Here is a 16,560-nt window from a genome sequence, read left to right as displayed (position 1 = left end):
AGAGTCAGGAGAAATCTCTCCCTGGGGCTTCTGTTTCCTCTCACCCGAGGAAAATCTCCATTGCAAGGTGGCTAGAGGGCTGGCATTGGTGACCAAGTTTGTAGCAAGGTGTTGGACTCTGATTCTCCCTCCTTCAGTCCCTGTGGGAACGTTCAGTTCCCATGAGTGTCATTCGAGCCGGGACCTGCAGCCCACCAGGCATCTGCCTCTTTGCGGAGAGTGGAAGCAGCCCTTTGCAGTTCTGATCCATGGCCGTGGCTCTGCCTCCTGATCTGGCCATTTACTCTCTGGTCTTTCCAGTATTTGGGGGTATCTGTCATCCTCCTTTCCTGCCTTGTTGCCACCACCATCTTGGTGTCTGGAGTGCTGCCCCTTGCCTGTTTTGAAAGTCATGCCTGAAAGTCTACACCTTGGCCAATAGCTTTTCTTTTCCAGAAAGTGCAGAAGGTGACTCCCATGAAGTTTTAAAAAATGGATATGCTTTTATTTTTCTTTTTTCTTCAAAGACACTTTAAACTCTTTGGTCAACATTTTTCATCATTTTCCTTTTAGCTATCCAAGGTCAAGTACTATTTTTAGCCATTGTTCTCCCCAATGGGGTTCTCCTCAGAGCAGCCTGGCTACTGGGGCTGTACTTTTATAAGCTTCTTCAAGGGATAATACACAGGTAGCCACATCTCATTTCTCCCCTTTTAAGTAGGTTAAATCTTCCACAGATCATTTGCTTGTTGCATGTCTGGTTATTCATAAATAAGAATAACTTGAATAAGAATAACTGACTGGAGGGATGAGAAGAAAACCACATAACGGGGTTTGCTTTGAGAGAATGTATTATTTACCAAATGTTCTCTAGGGGAGAGCCTTGAATGTGTTTGAAAGAAGTGCTTTGTTAAACTTTTGGAAGGCAAGTGAGACCCTGAGGGGCTTGGGTGAGAACAGAGAAAGAAGGGATTTGTGGGTTGGTTTGGGTTTGGAGAAGGGGGGTCAGTGGAGATGAGTGGGGGAAGTGGAGAGAGAGAGAGGGAATAGCCAGCAAAGTGGCTGAAGGCCATGTGTTCCACGATGTGACCCTTTCACATAGCCCCTCAGCTCCTTGGTGAAGTACGGTTAAGTCACAAAATACTCAACATGAGTAGATTCCTGTGTGAACTGGTGATGCCAGGTTGATGCAGTGCAAACAGGTCGACCTCTGCTGCCAGGTTGAAAGCTCTGAGAAATAGAAGGGTGCAAACCACAGGAACTCACAGAAACTGTGAAAAGGGCACAATTAAAAATCAGGAGTAGAAATTCCTCAGCCGGTGCCAAGTCTATGTGTGAGAAGTACTGTTTAAGGGTCGTTTATTTGCCTCAGCTGTGCAGCCATGGCTGATTACACGACCCTCCTCCTGAGATCACACTGCCCCTGCTCTGTGGAAAGCTTCCTCCCCTGCAACTCGTGTTCTCAGCGGTGGCCCCTAAGATGCTGCTGCCTTTATCACCTGTGGCACATAATTTAGTACTTACAGTTAACATCTTGTGTTAGTAAAAAGAAATTAAAAAACGCAAAGCCACTGTGGCCTTGTGGAATGTTAGAGAAGAGACACAATGGGTCAGAGGGATGTGAACCAGTGGGAAGAGCAGAGAACTGTTTTTGGTGATAGTGGCAGAGGCAGAAAAATGACCTTTCTGGTGACCAGAGTCCAGTGCAATTCAGTGTCCAAAGCTAGACAGGGCTGCTTTGAGGTAGACACGAGTGGCTTCACTTTGAGCATCGTTCCAGCTAACCTTACCTGGTAGGCTAGGTTCTCATCCCTCTTGGCATTTTTAAGCCACCCAATATTCCTTTAATGGTGTATGTGCTGCTCAAATCAGCCAGATTTAAGTTAAAGCAACCAAATTTCATTGCTTCCAAAGAAGAAGTATATAGCTGTCATCAACACTGCTATGATGGAAGTCCCTGAATACATGTTCTCGGCACATCTTTGACGAGTCACCTAGTGTGAATTCCTAAACCTGGTTTCCAGGGTTTGGATAAGAGGGAGAAGCACACCACCCCTCACTCCTATGGGACGAGACTTGAAAACCTGGACAGAGTGCATGGAGAAGACAACCAGAAACCAAAGTATAATAGCACCAACCTGGCAGGGAGTTGACCTTCTTTTTTTCCTGTGGTGTCTCCCAGTCTAACTTCATGCGGCCAGAAACTCGGAGGTGAGCATTGTACCACAGCGGAGCTCCAGGAGAATCCCTCAGCCCTTCTAGCTTGAGGAATTAGAAAGTGGAAAGCATAACAAACACACACACACACACACTCTCTCTCTCTCTCTCTCTCACTCACTCATTTGGGTGAGGGGAAGAGAGAGAGTGAGAGGTTTCCTGGATTTAATCTTCTCTTTTCTCTGTCCTCTCAAACCCCAGTCCCTAGGCAATCCTGTAGACTGGAGGCCAGTGAGTGGGGCCTGCCTCTGCTGAATTTCTGTGTCTTCCCACCCCTTGGCCCAAACACAAACCCATTCATGGAAGTGTGTGTCGGAGAGGGATAACTACATCCCATGCTTCTGGCCAGAAGGCTGAAAAGGAGGAGCTCAGGAAAAAAACCTTCTCCCCTACAACTCATGTTCTCAGTGGTGGCCCCTAAAATGGCTGGCAATGTTTGTGAACTGCTAATATTTGTGAACAGTTGTCTATGAGCTCCAGGGCTCACTCCTGAGCTGTGCAGTGTGCATGATATCATAAGTAGCATATAAAAGATTCTGAGAGCTAAAATAATGGGTAGATTGCCCACGTAGCCCTGGATGTCAGTCAGACTGAGTGGCACACTTCCATGATGGAGATGAAGAGCATTGCAAAGGTGTCACAGCTGAACTGATGTTGGAAACATAGCCTCCTGGTTGGAACTTTCAACTTGAACCCAACCAGGTCCTTTGCCTGCCAAAACAAAAATATCAACATTCTCCATAGCATTTAAACAAGACCCAGAATTTAATAGTATAATACTGAAAATGTAATGATTATAATCCAGATCATTCATATTCAAATGATTCATATGAAGAACTACAAAAATTTCAACTTGCAGGTGAGAGGACAATGCACAGATGCCAGTGCAGCGATACAGATGGAATGACCTGACAAAGACTTTGTCAGCTGTTATAAAAATGCTCAAACAAGCATTCGTTAACTCTTTTGAAACAAATGCTAAAAAATAGTCTCAGCAAAGAAAAAGAATTAAATTTTAGAACTAAAAATTACAATACCTTAAAAAAAACTCACTGAGTGGACTCCATAGCAAACAGAGGAAAATAAACTTTGACATAGATCGAGAGAATTTATCCAATCTGAAAAAAACAGAAAAGATAGAAAAAAAAGTGAACAGAGCCTCAGGCACCTGTGAGATAACAATCAAAGGCCACCAGAAAAACCAGAAATTAATGAGATTGGAACATAAAAAAAAAAAATAGAAAAAGTCAGTGGAGGACTTCCGCCAAGATGATGGAGGCATAGGTGGAAACACTGTGCCTTCTCCCACAACCAAATTTGAATACAACAAAGGTTTGGAGAACAAAGACACAGCCAAAGAACAGAAAACTGAACTATACGGAAGTCCGACAACAACGAACCTTTCAACCGGGACTGGTAAGAGGGGTGGAGCCAGCAGCGGAGCAAGGTCAGGAAGGATCCCCCAACCCAGGTAACTCAGGTGCACAGGCAGCCGGGGTAGCATCGCGGACCCAGTGAGGGTGCAGGGCAGGCTGAGCGTGGTCACACATTCACGCGCAGATAGACCAGCAGAGGTGTGAACAGTGAGACGAACCCACAGGCCCCAGCGGCAACTGTGCAGGCCCTGGTGGCAAACAGCGCCAGCCCTGCGGTAGGAGGAGGCAGAGGGGACTGCCATTGATTTCCTTTGACCCTGCCCCTACATACAGTGTCACAACCCAGTGACTGAGTTGCCCCGCTCTGGTGAGCTCCTCATATGTAACAGGCACAAACAGTTCAAACTATGGCTCAAGAAGAACTCAAAGCCCCAGAGCCTATAATTCTAAGTGATCAGGAAATAGCGAACCTCTCAGATGCACAGATCAAAATACTGGTGATCAGGATGCTCACAGAACTGGTTGATTATAGTCACAAATTAGAGGAACATATGAAGGCTAAACTAATTGAAATAAAGGGAAATGCATAGGAAACCAATAGTGATGGAAAGGAAACTGGGACTCAAATCAAGAGAGTGGATCAGAAGGAAGAAGGAAACATCCAACCAGAAAAAAATAAACAAGAATTCAAAAAAATGAGGAGAGGCTTAGGGGCCTCCAGGACATCTTTAAATGTTCCAACATCTGAATTATAGGGGTACCAGAAGGGGAAAAGAAACAGCCATGAGTGGAAAACTTATTTGAACAAATAATAAAGGAGAACTTCCCCAGTCTGGCAAAGGAAATAGACTTTCAGGAAGTCCAGGAAGCTCAGAGAGTCCCAAAGAAGTTGGACCCAAGAAGGAACACATCAAGGCACATCATCATTACATTGGCCAAGATTAGAATGAAGGAGAGAATCCTAGAAGCAGCAAGAGATAAGGGGACAGTCACCTACAAAGGAGTTCCCATCAGACTGTCAGCAGATTTCTCAAAAGAGACCTTCCAGGCAAGAAGGGGCTGGAAGGAAGTATTCCAAGTCATGAAATCCAAAGACCTACAGCCAAGATGGCTTTATCTAACAAAGTTTTCATTTAGAATGGAAGGACAGATAAAGTGCTTCTCAGATAAGATTAAATTCAAGGAGTTCATCATCACCAAGCCCTTATTATATGAAATGTTAAAGGAACTTATATAAGAAAAAGAATATAAAAAATATGAACAGTGAAAGGACAGCAAACTCACAGTTATCAAAAACCACACCTAAAACAAGAGCAAACCAAGAGGACAGCTAGATCAGGAGTGGAACCATAGAAATGAAGAACACATGGAGGGTTAGCAACAGGGGAGAGGGAGGAGGAGAAGGTACAGAAAATAGCATAGACAGTAGGTAGAAAATAGATAGCACGGAGGGCAAGAATAGTATGGGAAATAGAGAATCTAAAGAACTTGAGACACGTGATCATAAACTAAAGGAGGGGAATGGTGGGGGAGTGGGTGTGCAGGGTGGAGGAGAATGAAGGGGGGAATAGAACAATAACTGTAATGGTATAATCAATAAAATATATTTTGAAAAAGTCAGTGAAACCAAAGGTTTGTATTTTGAAAAGATTAGGAAAATTATAAACCTCTAGGAAGACTAAGAGCAAAGAAGAGAGAAGACACAAATTACCAATGTGAGGAATGAACAGAAAAGGAAATATCACTACAGCCTTCACAGGCTTTGAAAGAAATACTAGAAATGACCCAGCTGTTGGAGTACTTAGAGGAAATGGATCACTCCCTCAAAACACACAAATTATCAAACCTCACCTGAGATAAAATAGAGAACCTGCAATGTGCTGTAACTATTAAAGAAATTGAATGTGTAAGCTGTAATCTTTTCAAAAAATAAGACCTCAGTCCCAGATGGTTTCACAGGAAAATTCTACTAAATGCCAATTCCGAACACTTTCTTTCAGAAAATAAAAGGGAAGAAAAATTTCCCTACTCACTTTATGAGTCCAGCATTATTACAGTAATATCAAAACCAGACAAAGACAATATAAAAATGAAAGGTACATGCCACCTAAGTTATGTCCTTGTATAATAAACTGTCAATCTGGTAAGTGAAATGTTTCTCTGAGTTCAGTGAGTTGCACAAGCAAACTAATCAAACCCGAAGCTCAGGTAGTGTCAGACTTGAGTTGAATCATAGGATACCCAGCTGGTATAGGAGAATTGCTTGGTGGTGTGGAAAAAACGCACACATCAGAATTGGGTGCGGAATTGTAGAAGGGAATTTCTTCAACCTGAAATAGGACACCAACAAAATAAAACAAACAAAACACAACAGCTACCATCATGCTTACTGGTAAAAGACTAAATGATTTCTCTCTAATACCAGGAACAAGGCAAGGGTGTCCACTCTCACCACCACTATTCAGCATCACACTGGAAGTTGTAGCTGGCACACTCCGTTATCTTACACTGGAATTTGTACCTTTGGAAAACCTTCCTACAGTTCTCCTCTACTAACCACAAATCATCTTTTTCTATGAGTTTAGTGAATTTTTTGTTTTGTCTTTGATTAACATGTAAGTGAGATCATATGGTATTTGTCTTTTCTGTATGACTTATTTAACTCAGCATAATGCCTTCAAGGTCCGTCCATGTTGTTGCAAATGACAGGATTTCCTTCTTTTTATGACTGAGTAATATTCCATCTCATCTGTCCAGAAAGTATCCGGCCATGTAATATGCAAAAGAGACATTTATTGAAGCAGATGCAAGATACAAAATATAAAAAACATTGTACATAGGACAATGATGCCTCAGCCACCTTCACAGTAGGTACCTTGGGACTTCACACAGTTCTCCCGATTGCTGTCAGCTGCCCCATCATATTTTCTTGAAACTCATTAATGGTCTGAAATCTCTTCCCTTTCAAAGGTGATTTTAGTTTAGGGAAAAGCCAGGAGTTGCAGGGTGCCAAATCTTGGCTGTACTGGGACTGAGTCACCTGGGTGATTTGATGTTTTGCCAAAAGGCTGTACAAGACATGATGTATGAGCAGGTGCATTGTCATGATGAAGCTGTCAATCACCCATTGCCCATAGCTGCAGCCTTCTGAATTATCCAAATAGTTTCCACAAAGGGAATGTTTAAGCTTAATGTAAAAATTAATGCAGATTTGTTGCTCTACTCAGTAATTTTTAATGCAATGGCCACACAGTACACATACTCACTCAAGGATGTCTATTGCCCCACTGACTAGTATAGTGATGTCGTCATTGTTCATGTATGCTCATTCCAGTCCACTCTCCTTGGCTGCCAGGTTATATCAATGTTGCACAAACCATTCTCATTTTATTAAGAATGGCTGGACTTTTTCTAGATAGACCTTGTATATATTACAACTTCTTTATTTCTCCTTTGATGGACAATTAGGTTGCTTCCATGTGTTGGCTATTATAAATAATGCTGATGTGAACATGAGGGTACAGGTATTTTTTAAGTTCGTGTTTTTATTTTCTTTGGATGTATTTCCAGAAATGAAATTGCTGGATCATGTGGTAGTTCTATTTTTAATTTTTTGAGGGTCGTCCACACTGTCTTCCATTATGCGTGTATCAGTTTACAATCCCACAGCAGTGCATGAGGGTTCCCTATTCTCTACATCCCTGCAGCATTTGTTCTTGCTTGTCTTTTTGATTATTGGCACTCTAACAGGTGTGCACTAATATCTCATTGTGGTTTTAATTTGAATTTCCCTAATGACTAGTGATGTTAAGCCTCTTTTCATGCACCCATTGGCCATTTGTATATCTTCTTTGAAAAAATGTTTATTTTGGTCTTTTGCCCATTTAAAAAATTAGTTGTTATCATTATTTTGCTATTGAGTTGTAAGAGTTCTTTATGTATTTTGAATATCAACCCTTTATCAGGTATACATTTTAAATATTGTTTCCCATTACATCGGTTGTCTTTTCATTTTGTTGATGGTTTCTTTTGCTGGGCAGAAGCCTTTTAGTTTGACATAGTCTCATTTGCTTATTTTTGTTGCTGCTGCTCGTGTTTCATGTGTGATTTGTGCTCTTCTAGGGGCAGTCCTTCCCTGGCAAGTGGTGGGTGGGTATGTACATTCTCCAGCTCTCTCACCTGTAGTCATAAGCTATACTGTCCCTGGAACCACCGTGAGCCACGATCATCTTTCATGGGGCTTTATGGGATATCACACCCTTTCTTGCTGTCTTCTTGTTCCCAACCCCCACTTCCATACACACACTAGTTTTTCTTGGTTGCTTTCCAGTAAATCTTGTCATTTTTGACATGGATCCTCATTTCAAGGTCTTTTGTGAGAAATCCAATTTAAAACAGATAGATTATTTTTCCTCTATTTGTGACATAGTTTGAAATTTATAATCCTACTGTACTCTAAAAAATTATATTATTTAGAATATTGGTTTGATTGCTCTACCAGGAACCCCACACGACTTGGTTTACATGAATAGATTTTTGTGGTGGTTGTTCATGAAACAGTGTAGGCAACTCCACAATGTTGGGAACCAGGATCGTTTCAGTTTTTCCTCCATTCCTCAGGTGGACGGGGGCATTCACATGGTCTCCAATGGCTTTCCAGCATGTCCACACAGGGGGAGGGGGAAAGGGAGGCATGCCTCAGAAGTTGTACAAATCCCTTGTGTTCATACCCCATTGGCTGCAACTTAGCTACATGGCCACTCTGTGCAGACCTAGGTGACAACTAATGAAATCACGTGTGGGATAGTTGATCTTCCAGCAAGTAGGTCCTTCTAGAAGCCCAGAAGGTTTATTTGAGGTTCACTGTCTCCAAGTATAACGTGTACCTTCTATACTGAGATCTTAAAACCTTGGGTATGGTCTTCGGTGGGATAACCCAGAAGTGACTTTTTTAAAGAAATATTTTTATTTTTTAGAGAGAGAGAGGAAGGGAGGGGGGAAGAGAGAAAAATATCCATTAGTTGCCTCTCACACGCACCCTAACCGACCGGGCCCACAACCCAGGCACATGCCCTGACAAGGAATCGAGCAGGCGACCTTTTGCTCTGCAGGATAATAACCAACCAACTGAGCCACACCAGTCAGGGCCATAAGTGATTTTTTAAAAGGATGAACTCCCAGGAGAAATCAGTGAAGGAGTGTGGAAAGAGTTGACAAAGAAGGAGCAGCAGCTTAGAAAAAGGCGATTTCAGGAAAAGTCACAACTTTGACCCGATTCCATAGAGGTGCTGGGGGAAGGGGGGCAAATTATGTTTGGATCGGAGGCAAGGGAGCTGAGCTTCCATACTCTTGCACTGGCTCCAGGTTGGCTCAGGGGACAAACTCCCAGTGCCTGCAGACAAAGCTGCGCCGGTAGCCCCAGCACAATCTTTCCAAGAGAGTTATGTGTACAGGCAGTGAGACTCTCAAGGAGGGTCACAGAGAACCAGTGGAAGGGATCTGAGGGGATCTGTGAAGATCCCTGCTACAGGGAACAGTGTCTGTCACAGGTGAGGTTTACCAGTGAGCCCAGTAGCTGCTTTTACGGGTCTGCCTTCATGGGAAGGATGGCCTTGTGGAATGATGGGGATGGGGCTCAAGCTTTGTGGCAGCTCCTGGATAGTTGTTCTGGTTCCAGGTCAGGGTCTTCTCTCTGGGGCCCTTTTCTTACTTGGAAGAAGTAAATTAGGGTGGGTTTATGAAAACCAGAGCCCCACAGATTACAGGGAATGGCTGACTTCCTTCTCTGCCCACGGAGATGAAGCAAATGCCATGACATTTGGGGCTTCCAACCCAGGCATATCCAGTCAAATGCAGCGGGTGGCTGGTGCATCTTAAGTGATTCTCCTAGGGGGCTGTTTCTAGGTGTATCTTTTCAAATGAGTTGTGCTTAAATTAGCAGTGCTTTACTTTTAATATTCCTCTCTTGAAGCAGCTAGCACAGTTTCAATCAGGAGCCTGATTAATATGCAAAAAAAATGATTTGTTTTGATTTCAGTCTAGGGTTTTTTTTTTCCCCTTCCCCAGGCAACTCCTTTATCAAATTCCTCAGCTTTCAAAGGATGAGAAGAAATGTATCTCCTTAAAGTCAGAGGGCACAGTTTCCTTGAAATTGGAGATAGGAGGCCTCTGTGGGAACTGGTCTGAAATCCTAACAGTAAACATTTTCCAGTGACAAAGACTCTCTTCATAATGTTCAGTCTACCTTCTGGTCTCATCAGTTCCCTGATTGTGCCTTGCCAAGTCTTGTCCAGTGGAAGTCAGAATCAATACAGTTGTTCTATCAAACTATTTGTTTTGCTGGTCATTATGTGACTCCAGGCAAGCTACTTAACATCTCTAAATCTGTTTTATTATCCTTAAGATGAAGACAACACCTACCCCTTGGGATTTCACATGAGGTTAGTCTGTAATCTCTTATCCAAAACCTTTGATGTGTTTCAGAGGTCAAGATTTTTTTTTTTAGTTTTAATTTTAGGAAGGTAACTCAACAAAATATCATGTTATTTAGCAACCCAGTGGATTTGGGGGAAGCACCCCCTAATCAAACACATTAGTATGTCTGCAGCCAAACCCATGAATAGTCACACCAAGTAGCATAAAGACTATAAATAGCCTCTCATCAGTCCAGGGCAGGTTTGTAACTGAGTGAGTTACAAATAAATCTTCCCATTTTTCAGAGCTCTTTGGATTGGGAGGTTGGGGGTGAGGCTGTGGTCCTGTGATAAGACAATCTCTGTGTCCACCCATCTACTTCCCAAGTGGTTCCAGAAAGGACTGAAGACAGTGCAGTGATGTGCGTGGCAAGCCTGGCTCCCTGAATAGTTGTTTTCCTACCTACTTGTGAGGCGGGTAGGCTCTTGTGGATTTTCCTTTCTTCTTTGACATTTTTAACCCTGATCTGCCTCTCCCTGGGGTCTGATTTCAGGCAGAGCTCTACCCTTTTGACACAATTAGAAGACTCGCTTTAAAAAAAAAAAGGTTCTAGAGAGGGAAAAACAATAATGCCAACACTTAATTGGTAGGCTCATTCAGCAATAAATCAAATTGTCTAAAAATTGGTAGGAAGTTCTAAGAAATTCTTCAGGTGGCAAGTTTCAGGAAGTTTGGAACTAAATATACAGCAAGAGCTTGTTAGTCTACACCAGGAGCTGGAAGCCTGAAGCAAACTCTGCAAACTGCCGTGGTGCCCCTCCTGCTCTTAACAACCTCATCAGTTCCGGCTTAACTGTGCTGTGACAGTGTTTAATTTTTACTCACCGTGCCAAAATACATAGTACCTAATGCTTGTGGTAATAAACCTAACAAAGTAAATCTACAAAGTTTATTTTCACCATATATACTCCTGGAATTTTCTTGAGAAAATTTATTTTGGGTTAAGCTTTTCTAAAGGGTTGTTAAATCCGCGGCCTTGATAACTTTTGGGGGGTGTTGTTTTCTTTCACTACATTTATCTTTAAGTAGAAAATAATAATAGTTTGTATTTATTAAGCAGTTACTGTCTGCTAGGAACTGTTGTTAGTGCCTGTATCTATAGCCCACAATCCCTGATCCAAGTCCCCAGGTCTAGATGTGTTTGGGGGCTTTAGAAAGCCGAAGTGGGGTCAATGCTAATTACACTGTTATAGCCCAGAGTGGCTTATAGCACCATCCTCAAATTGCACACAGTAGTATTTCTGCAGGAAATTGCATAAAAATTCCTACTAACTGGCATAAAACTATGTAAACAACTGTGTGTAAGTTTTGCCACTAAATGATTTATGAGAACATTCCAGTTTTCAGAGCATTTGGGATTTTAGAATTGCATACATGGGATGGTAGGCTTGTGTTATCTCACTCAGTCCTCTCTGTGATGCCATGGAATAGGAACTATTATTATCCTCTGTGCTGTTAAGAATTCACTTTAACCAAAGAGTGGTCTGGCTTTGCCTTGGCTTCTGGAAGCTGATCTCTAGCTCCCTGGAATGCCCCACTTGACAAGAGTGTCTTTATTTGCTGGGGCTTTGGCCACCAGACAGTCTACCAATGTGATTTATGATGGGGATTTGGGGCCATCCATGGTCAGTTCTGACTTCTGGAGGGACCAGAGCCTAAAGGTATTAGCTTGACTGAGTTGTGCCAAAAACTGAGGGTGAGCTACCTGGACAGGATGTGATCAAGCCCCAGTAAATACACTGGATACCAAAGGCATGGGTGACCTACCCTGATTGGCAACACTCTGTGTATATTGTCACACATTGTGGCTAAGAAAGGCAACACCGTCTAGGACAACCAAAAGCTCTGCATTAGGACCCCTCCTAGACTCTGCCCTATGAGTCTCTTTTTTTGGTCCAATTTTAACCTGTATCTTTTCCCTGTAGTGAAGTGAGAGTATAATTGCTTTCAGTGGGTTCTCCCAGTGAGTTATTGAACCTGAGAATGTTTTGTGGAATCCCCTCGACTTTTAATTGGTGCCAGAAGTGAGAAAAGTTATTTGTGGAGGATTGTTCCCTCAAACTGTTCAGCTGGCTAAACTCATTGCATCTCCATTTGTCAGATGAGCAAACTAAGGCCAAGAAGATGAGTAACTCACTCCAGGCCGTAAATGGAGTGCCAATTCAAACCCAGGCCATGTAGCTTTAGAGCTAAATCTGTTCTTAACCTGTGTCACGCTTGTATCAGGAAAATGGCCAAGACCCATGGTGCATGGGGAGGCAGGGCTCAGTGGTCCAGGGGTGGTTCATGAACTGAATCCAGAAAAAATGATGGACAAGGAGTATAGATCCTGTTGGCTTATAACCAGAGAGATTTTTAACATGATATATACTATGGTAGGGAGTTAAGTTCACTTGTGTGAAAAGTAATCGGCTCTAAAATAGGATAACAATTCTTTTTGCTTACATCATGATTTGCATTTCTGTAAAATATTTTTGAATTCATAATTTCATTTCTTCCTTGTGCCATTCTAAAACGGGCAGGCAGTAGAGCTGAAAACACATAGATATTGGAGGCTGGGGCATATTGAGCCATTTGCTGGCTGAGTGATGTGTGCTGTCAGCCTCTCTGAGCCTCAGCTGTGTTTGCTTCAGAATGGAGATACTGTTGGTAGCTCTCTTGGAGGGATGGGAGTGGAATAAGGATGTCTGAAAACCAACTGACATCACATGTATCCATTTAGTGATGACTTCATTTCACAGAGAAGAGTGAGTGTTAGGTGGATTTCCAAGTTTACACTTACACAAGGCAGAACCCAGATTTTGCCCGTTACTTACAAAAGATAAGGATAAGAAGGGCCTTAAAGATCATCTGGGTGTAAAATTCTAACTTCAAGCTTTAAAGAGAATCCTGGAACACCCTAAAGTGGGATTCAGATAAGGGTGGGGTTACTCTAACTCAGGTAGACCCAGCCTTCCTCCCCTCCCAAACTATTCCTTAACAGTCTGTGGTATCCTAGGGTTCCTTGGAGCACTGTTTAAAGAGTCTCTGGTCTAGTCCTACTTCTGCTTTACAACTGAGGATGAAGAGGCTCAGAGAGGTCATGTTCCTTGCCTAAGGTCACACAGTTTATCTCGTACTAGTGTGAGACTTAAGCCTTATTGATAGAATCCAAGTTTAGTACCCTCTCTCTGTTACCACCTCAGTGGGCCAAGACACCTGACCCCACATGAGACAGTGCCATCTGATGGCACTAAAGTGCACATGGCTCTCCACCCCAGGGCCCTTTGTCTCATTCATATTCTCCCACGCTCACTTTGCAGTCTTCACTGTGAAGGCTGAAAGCGTCGATCTGCATTTTTAGTTAATCTTACCAATTGTGTTCCTGTCAGGCATTGCCATTGTGAGGCATTTACAGGAGGCTAGAAAGCAGACAGAGTAGAAGCCATGGGTACTGCTCCTGGCTCTGGGCTGTGAACAGCTGACAGTGACTTTGCAGATTTTAGCAGCATCCATGTTCCTAGGATCAGCATCCATGCAAATATTTTGTGTGGTGTTGTGGCAATCTCCTTGTTTCCTCCCCCCACCACCCTGCAACGCTGTGGCATTTAAAGAAGTCCTTTGAAAGCACCAGCTGCTTCCGCTGGGTAAGGAGACCCAAGGGAATGTTCAGCACATTTAATGGTTACTCAGTTATGGAGGGAGCACCCAGATATAATGTATTTTGTTCCTGTATCACATCTCCTTGGCCTAGTTCTAGCTTTCAGCACCAAAGTGGCGGACAGCTCCAAACCAACTGTTAGTCTGCAAGATTTGTGTCATTTCAGGTGCTTCTAAAGGCAGAAGCTAAATGCTGAATTAGATGAGCAAGAGGTTTATAAGGGGAAACTCCTATGAGGGGTCAAGGGGTGGAATGAAAAGCAGGCAGGGAAAGCTTCAGACCACAGTGTAGTTCTCAAAGAGTCTTGGCCAGCCCAGTGGGGCGTCCTGAGCAGGGATTGCCTTTTAGAGGAGCCCCTCGCTGGGCAGAATGGTCTGGTTCCAGTGCCCCTGTTGAGCTCTCATTGGCTGGGTGGTCTTAGGGCGAGTGCTGTGATGGATCTGAGGGTGCAGCAGCAGATGTCCGCAGCAGGTTCCTTTAGAGGAGATCTGAGTATGGATCCTCCCTGTCTGCCACGAGTGGGCCCCAGAGTTGCTCTCTGCTTTCCCACCTTGGAGCTTTCTCCAAGCTGATGAGGCCCATCAGGCTGTCACAGACACTCAACCCAGAAGTGCAAGGGAGGTGTGCAAGGAAATGCCACTGGGAGATGAGGATCTATGGATGAGTGTGCAGCTTCTCATTGGAGTTAGCTGGTATGTAGTTCCTCAGTAGGACCGCAGCAGGGCTGAGACCAGTTGCCCACAGTAGTAACCTGCTCATTAACAAACCCTTGATTGTCATTTTCTCCATTCCCCACTACCCACCTCCTGCTCATGAGATCATTCACTCTACAAGTGAGCTACCCTCCCATAGCCTTTATTTCATATCTCCTTTTGGGGTAGCTCCAAAGAACACAGCTGAGAAGCTGAACATTCTTGGGGGATCAGTGGCAGTGCTGAGAGTGAGAACACCCTGTGAGGGGGTGACATTCCAGGGTACAGAGCTGGGGTTCCCTGAGGTAACACTTGCATAGTGCCAGACTTATTTTTCAAAGGAAGGATGGGTTGCTCAACACACTCTATTTTAAAGTGCCTCATCTTTTTAAATCACAAGGTGGCTCTCATCCACTTCCCCAGGTCTCTCTCTAGTCACTTGGTGTGTATTTAGCCTCACTTACTGACAGTGTTTCTGACCTCGTAAGACCCATGCTGCTGCTCTTCGGTAACTACCAAACCTGCAGGATCTGCTGCCTGCTCCCAGAGCCTGTTGCGTGAGGCTCATCAACTGGGAGATCCCTGCTCCATTTTCTATGTACGGTGAAAAGTGAGATCTCCTGAGCTTTTCCTTCTGTACTTGTGTCCTACAAAAGCAACGCACTCCAGACCCTTGTGGAATTATATATCAGTGTTTTCCTACCAGTTGTCTTCCCTTAGAGATCACTTTTCCCCTTCCTTCATCTTGAGAATCTTCCCGAGTCTTTATCTTGAGGGTTGATACTTTAGAAATACACTGGTGAGAGTGGATTTTCTCCCCATTGCTCCCGTCCTTCTTTCCTTCCTTGAGTCTCACCACTGATAGGAAGTGGACTTTGATAAGGCAGAACAAAGACAGAATTCTTGTACCCTAAGAATTTGTAGCTCTCTCTGCAGGTACTCTCATCCCCTTGCCCTTACCACCCTGTGCTTAGACTTCCATACATCTGCATATTGTCACCCGAGGACTTACTCTGGCAGCAGAAGACAATTTTCCTGACCATGTGCAGGTCTGAAACTCTAAGGAATTGCCAACTCCTGGGAATAAGCTTCGACTGAGGAATACCCCAGGTCTCGGAGGTGTTTGTTCTCCACTAGCTCCCAGAGTGTCCCTATGGGTGGCACTAAGCTCCAGTGGCTCCCATAAGTCCCTAGGTTGATAAGGAACTCTCCCCTGTCCTACTTTTCCATTCTCCTAACAATGTTTCCCAGGGTCACTTCCCAAGCAAAATTTCTTGCACTCAAATTCTTATCCTGGGACCTACTTCTGACAGAACCCGATATAAGATATAATTCATCCAAGCCCTGCTCTGAAGGGAGATTAGTAGTCAATGGGAAAGTTTTTTTCCCCCAATTTTTAAATTTAATTATTTTTCAAGTACAGTTTTCTGTCTATTACTCCCATCCCATCCCACCCCCATGCTCCCCCCTCCCTCCCTCCCTCCCATTTGCACCCTTCTCAGTTCTTGTCCATGTATCCTTTGTATATGTTCCTCTAAATCCCTCCCCTATTTCCCCTGAAATTCCCTCCCCTCTCTCCCCTGGTCACTGTCAGCCTGTTCTCTATTTCAGTGTCTTTGGTTATATTTTGCTTGCTTGTTTGTTTTGTTGTTTAGCTTCCTGTTAAAGGTGAGATCATATGGTATTTGTCCTTCAACACCTGGCTTATTTCACTCAGCATAATGCCTTCCAGTTCCATCCATGATGTTGCAAAAGGTAGGAGCTCCTTCTTTCTTTCTGTGGCATAAAATTCCATTGTGTATATATACCATAGTTTTTTGATCCATTCATTTACTGACGGGCACCTAGGTTGCTTCCAACTCTTGGCTATTGTAAATTGTGCAGCTATGAACATTGGGGTGCATAGGTTCTTTGGGACTGGTGTTTTAGGGTTCTTAGGATACAATCTTAGCAGTGGAATTGCTGAGTCAAAAGGCAAGTCCAATTTTAGTTTTCTGAGAAAATTCCATACTGTTTTCCATAATGGTTGTACCAGTCTGCAATCCCACCAACAGTGGACCAGAGTCCCCTTTTCCCCACACCCTCTCCAACATTTGTTGTTTATTGCTTTGTTTATGATAGCCATTCTCACCGGTGTAAAGTGGTATCTCATTGTGGTTTTAATTTGCATCTCTCTGATAGC

Source organism: Sturnira hondurensis, unplaced genomic scaffold (assembly GCF_014824575.4).
Source record: "Sturnira hondurensis isolate 20B ecotype Veracruz unplaced genomic scaffold, ASM1482457v3 Scaffold0020787, whole genome shotgun sequence".
Classification (NCBI taxonomy): domain Eukaryota; kingdom Metazoa; phylum Chordata; class Mammalia; order Chiroptera; family Phyllostomidae; genus Sturnira; species Sturnira hondurensis.
The sequence above is the reverse complement of the archived record's forward strand: the minus strand, read 5'-3'. Positions refer to the sequence as shown.